The sequence below is a fragment of the Cylas formicarius genome, unplaced genomic scaffold (assembly GCF_029955315.1).
Source record: "Cylas formicarius isolate icCylForm1 unplaced genomic scaffold, icCylForm1.1 PGA_scaffold_260__1_contigs__length_22067, whole genome shotgun sequence".
Classification (NCBI taxonomy): Eukaryota; Metazoa; Arthropoda; class Insecta; order Coleoptera; family Brentidae; genus Cylas; species Cylas formicarius.
In genome coordinates, this window is record NW_026844295.1 from 9,481 (window position 1) to 15,751 (window position 6,271).

General features: G+C 25.0%; 2 pseudogenes; one reads left to right on the plus strand and one right to left on the minus strand.

The window, feature by feature from the left end:
- The first annotated feature begins 3,340 nt into the window (after positions 1–3,340).
- LOC132697616 (NADH-ubiquinone oxidoreductase chain 1-like) lies at positions 3,341–4,167 on the plus strand (annotated as a pseudogene).
- A 169-nt stretch (positions 4,168–4,336) lies between these two features.
- LOC132697615 (cytochrome b-like) lies at positions 4,337–5,410 on the minus strand (annotated as a pseudogene).
- Between the last annotated feature and the right edge of the window lie 861 nt (positions 5,411–6,271).

Consider the following 6,271-nt stretch of genomic DNA (forward strand, 5'->3'; position numbering starts at 1 on the left):
TTGCATCGTGATAAATAAAAATAAATTAAGGGGAGTTAATTTTATTCTAATATCAGGTGTTCAAAGGTGAAGAGGGGCAATTCCACTTTTTAATATTAGGGCTAAAGGGGGAGCTAAAGCATAAATAAAAAAAGGTTCACTAACATATGTTGTTTGAATAGTAATTGAAAATAAAAATAATAAAGATCCAATTGACTGAATTAAAAAGTATTTAATGGATCTTTCTGAGGAGTTAAAGGTTTTTCTTTCTAAGATTAAAAAAATAAAAGTTAGTAAATTTATTTCTATTCCAATTCAGATGGATAGTCATGAATTAGAAGATAATGAAAACATGATTGATAATATATATATTGGGAAAATAATTGTGTAATAATTTTTTATTAGAAAAAAGGGGGAAACCTATAATTGAATTATGAGTCCAAAAGCTTTAAAATTAGCTTATTTTTCTAAATTACGTTTAGATGTCGAGCATATAAATTTTTGAAATTTAAGGGTTAAACTATTGTTTAAAAATGTAAATTTTAGAAAGAGTTTTTTAGACATAATTTATTACATCAAAATAATCCTTTAAAATTCAGGCATCTTTCTATTTTTTTTTTGTTATTATATAATTTAACAATTTTAAGTAAGATTGAATTTTTAAGGTTTCACATAATTTTTTACCTAAATAAAATGAAAATTTATTTTTAAAAAATACATAAATTGTCAAAGAAATTAACCTATTGAAAATAATGAAAATTCTTAATTTTTAACCTAAAAATTTTGGCGAATAACATCCAAATTTACAAAAATACAAGAGATTCCGAGTGACAAAATTCGTCAAAAAAATGACGATCCTAAAAAAAAAAATTTTTTAAAAAAGGAAAAATAATTTTTTGACAGAAATTTTTTGATTCTTTTCGGAATTTCACCATATATATATAATATATAATAATATTTATATATATATAATTATATATATATTTATATATATAACTCCTACTCATAAAAGAGTAGGAGTTATATATATATATTAATATATTTATATGTATATATAGATATATTTATTATTATAATAATATCTTATATGTATATATATATATATATTATTAAAAGATTAAATCGTGTTTTTAGATCTTTATATTTTAAGGACTCTTCAGTTTTTAAGGTGAAGAAAAAAAACTGAAGAGTCCTAAATCCTAATCATCTCTTGAATTATTATTTAGAATTATTCTAATTAAGACGCTCGGAATTTAAGTCAATCTAAAAAAATAGGTGTTATGCAAATTTTTATAATTATTTAATATATTTTATTTTAGTAAATTAATTTTTTATTTCTTTTGATTACATGAAAACTTTTGTAAAATTGTTGTTTTAATAACTTCACAAGCAGTAACTAGAATTATTTTTTAATGAAAATTAGATGTATAAATTGATTAAGAGCTCGACTAATTTTGTGCCAGCAGTTGCGGTTATACAATTGAGCTAATAGAATTTTAAAAATAAATTAATTATTCCTTTAATTTTATAAATTAAAGTTAAAATTTAAAAGGTAAAATTTAATTTTTTAGACTTACTTTTTTATGCATAATTGAGAAACTAATAAATAAATCAGGATTAGATACCCTGTTATTAAAGTGTAAATTTATTGGAGTAGTAGGAGTTAAGATCTTTAAACTCAAAAAATTTGGCGGTATTTTATCTTATTAGAGGAATCTGTTTATTAATTGATATTCCACAACTTTAATCTACTCTAGTTATATTATTTGTATACCGCTGTCATGAATCTACTGAAAAGTTTATTTTCAAGATTTTTTATATGAGTTATGTTAGGTCAAGGTGCAGTGTACTAGTGAACAAAATGGATTACATTATTTAGTATGTATGGATCATTTTATTGTTTAAAATGTGAAACAGGATTTATTAGTAAAAAAATTATTAAAGACTTTATATGAATAAAGATTCTAAAATATGTACACATTGCCCGTCGCTCTTGTTTAAGATAAGATAAGTCGTAACATAGTAGATGTACTGGAAAGTGTCTCTGGAATGATGGGTGAATAGCTAAATAAAGTATATTAGTTACATTAATATGATATCTGTTAAGATTTTACTTTTTATTTAATTTAATAAAGGGCAAGGTGATTAATTTTAATTTTTATATTGTAGGGGGAGGCTATATTATAAAAATTAATAAAGAATTCATTTATTGTACCTTTTGTATCAGGGTTTATTTACATTTAAGTTTAAGAGCTTTTTCTCGACAAAAAAAGATTTAAATAGTTAAAGTTCTAATGTTTCATTATTAGGTTAAATAATTATTTAGTTTTGAAAAAAAACAAGATTTTTTTTATCTAGTTACTTTTTGGTTTATTTAATTAGTTTTTTTTAAGCAATTTATTGTTTAAAGAAAATATACTCTTAGGGATAATCTTGAGATTAAAATTTTAGTTTATTACAAAAATAATAATTATATAAGTTTAGAGTTATCAATTTTTTTAATATTTAAAAATTAACTTAATTTTTTTAATAATTTTATAGTGGCTTTACGGGGAGGTGAAGTTACTTAATTTAATTATAAAGTTAAGGTGATAATGATTGAATTAGTAGAATAAGAAATATAGTCTAAGAACTCGGCAAAATTAATTTTTGACTGTTTAACAAAAACATTTCTGAGGGGAAAATGTTTTTGGTTTAACCTGCTCAATGCTTAAGTAAATAGCTGCAGTATTTTGACTGTACAAAGGTAGCATAATCATTAGTCTTTTGATTGAAGGCTTGTATGAATGGTTGAACAGAATATTGACTTTTTTGATTTTATGATATTTTAACTTACAGTTTATGTAAAAATACATAGTTACTTAAAAGGGACGATAAGACCCTATAGAATTTAAAATTGTTTATGAAAAATTTTTATTTTTTGTTGGGGTGACAGTAAATAAACTTTTACATAATTTTCATTGTTGAGTGAGTGAATGATCCTAATATTTTAGATAGAAAGATAAAATTACCTTAGGGATAACAGCATAATTTTTTTTAAAAGATCTTATTAATAAAAAGGATTATGACCTCGATGTTGAATTAAAATAAAATTTTGGTGTAGAAGCTTAATTTTTTAGTCTGTTCGACTTTAAATTTTACATGATTTGAGTTCAGACCGGCGTGAGCCAGGTTGGTTTCTATCTTTTTATGAAGGATATAATTTAGTACGAAAGGACCAGTTGTATTAATTTTTATTGTGTAAGTTGAATAAAATTAAATTCACATTAATCTATTTTGGCAGATTAATGTGTTAAATTTAGGATTTATTTATGTAAAGATTTACAAATAGAAATATTTGTAAATTTTTCTTCTTACTTAGTAATAGTTGTGTTTTCTTTAGTAGGAGTTGCCTTTTTGACTTTATTAGAGCGTAAACTATTAGGTTACGTTCAATTACGTAAAGGACCTAATAAAGTTGGGATTATAGGACTTTTCCAACCTTTTTCTGATGCTGTGAAGTTGTTTACAAAAGAATTTTTTTTTCCTGTTAAATCCAATTTTAATTTATATTGATTGAGTCCTGCTGTTTCTTTTATTGTGAGTGTGAGAGTATGACTTGTGTATCCTTATTTTTTTGTTTTAATAGGTTGAAAATTAGGCATTTTGTATCTTTTTTCGGTGTTAAGTTTTAGAATTTATGGTATTATGTTTTCTGGATGAGCTTCTAATTCTTGTTATTCTATTTTGGGAGCTTTACGAGTTGTTGCTCAGTCTATTTCTTATGAGGTGAGCTTTTTTTTATTGATTTTATCTATTTTGTATTTTTCTGGGTCTATAAATCTAATTGATTTAACTAAAATTCAGGGTAATACATGATTTGTGTTTTTAGTGTTTCCTGTTTTTATAATACTTTTTGTCTCTTTTTTAGCTGAATTAAATCGTACTCCTTTTGATTTCTCCGAAGGAGAATCTGAGTTAGTTTCTGGGTTTAATATTGAGTATGGTGGGTCGGGGTTTGCTTTTATTTTTTTATCAGAGTATTTGAGAATCATTTTTTCTAGAGTAATTGTTAGTGTCTTTTTTTTTGGGAGAGGTTCACAGTTTTTAGTGTTTTATTTTAAATTATTGTTTGTTAGTTTAATTATTATTATTATTCGTGGAACTTTACCTCGGTATCGGTATGATAAATTAATAAATTTGTGTTGAAAAAGCTATCTTACAGTGAGTTTACTTATAATTTTGTTTTACTTAAGATTATGCTTTTAGGGAGGTAGTTCCGGTAAATTTAGGTTAAAGTTTAAAGAATGTTTCTTTTTTCTACTTTCAAGGTAAATATTTTATCTAAATTATTAAACTGTTATTTAAATAATTTATCTCATAATTGTTGTGAAATTGGGATCATTAGAAATATAAAGAAATAGAGAATTGTAAGCAATTGTCTAATTAAAATGTAAGGGTGTTCTACTGGCTTTATTCCAATTCATGTTAGCAGAATTGTTAAATTTACTCAAATTCAAAATAGTTGTTGGGACAGTGGGTAAAATTGAAGTCCTTTTAAGTATCTCTTAGGTAAAAAAGATAAAATAGCTAAAATAAAAATAGAAGAGACTAAAGCAATTACTCCTCCTAGTTTATTGGGAATAGCTCGTAAAATTGAATACGCAAACAGGAAATATCATTCTGGTTGAATGTGTAAGGGAGTTACAAGAGGGTTTGCTGGGATAAAATTATCTGGGTCATTTAGTATGTAGGGGTAGTATAAAATAAGAATTCTGAAGAAAAAGAAAAAAATAGAGTATCCTATTAAGTCTTTAATTAAAAAATAAGGATAAAATGGGATCTTGTCATTATTTAGAGGAGTTCCTAAAGGGTTGGAAGACCCTCTTTCATGTAAAAAAATTAAGTGAATTATAATAATGGCAGATAAAATAAATGGTAGTAAAAAATGGATGGTAAAAAATCGAGTGAGAGTGGGGTTGTCCACTGCGAAGCCTCCTCATAGTCATATAACTATCATTTCTCCTAAATAGGGGATGGCAGAAAGTAAATTAGTAATTACTGTTGCCCCTCAAAAAGATATTTGCCCCCAAGGTAGCACATATCCCATGAAGGCGGTTCCTATCAATAAAAATAGAATGGCAATTCCTCTTAGTCATGTTTTTTTAAATTGAGCGGAATTAAAGTAAATTCCTCGTCCGATATGAAGGTAAATAAATACAAAGAAGAGTGAAGCCCCGTTTGAGTGTAAAACTCGAATTAATCATCCGTTATTTACATCTCGGCAAATGTGAATTACTCTATCAAATGCAATTGAAGTGTTAGCTGCAAAGTGTATTGCTAAAAAAAGTCCAGAGACAATTTGAATTCCTAGTATTAGTCCAAGAAGGGACCCAAAGTTTCAGAAAATATTGATATTTGATGGGGTTGGTAAATTAATCAAGGAAGAATAAATAGGTTTAACAAGGGAAGATTTTTTTGTTCATAAAGAGAGCATTAGTATTTTTTTCGTATAGGTCCTTTACTAAGAGATAAAATTTCAATTATGATAATTAGTATAATTAATAGATAGAGGAATATAAAATTAGATGAGAACATATTTAAAGGTATAAATAATTTAATAAATTCTAAATTATGGAGGTCCCTTAGACTTAAAAATTCGTTAAGGGAATAAAGTGTTCAGAAATTTCTTAAAAAGCTAATTATTAGAATTATTCATATTATTTGGTATATCGAGGGTTTTACGAAAGTAGGCTTTTTGTTAGAGCAAATTCTAGTAATATAAAGGAATAAAATTATTAGTCCTCCAATTATAACTAAAAATAATGTTAAAGGAATTCATGATGAATAAGAGAGTAACCGTCTGGCTAAAGAGAGAGAAACTGTTTGAGCTAAGAGAATAATCCCTAAAGAAATAGGATGTGAAGAAACTAAGATAATTGAAGAATTTACTATAGAAAACAGTAAAAAGAATTTAATAATGTCAGTGAATAGTTTAAAGAAAATACTAGTTTTGGAGACTAGAGATGTATATCTATTTCATTGATGTTTTAGAATTTATATTTTTGATTTACAAGACCAATGTTTTTTTCTTAAACTACTAAAACTGTGTATATTTTTGTTAGATGTATTTTTATATTTTATATTGGGATGACTGGATTTTTTTTTATGAAAAGTCATTTATTAACAATACTTATACTGTTAGAGTTTATGAGAATTACTATTTTATTTTCATTGTTAAATTTTTTAATTGGCTTTTCTTATGACTTGTCTGTTTTAATTTATTTTATTATTGTTTTGGTTTGTGAAGCTG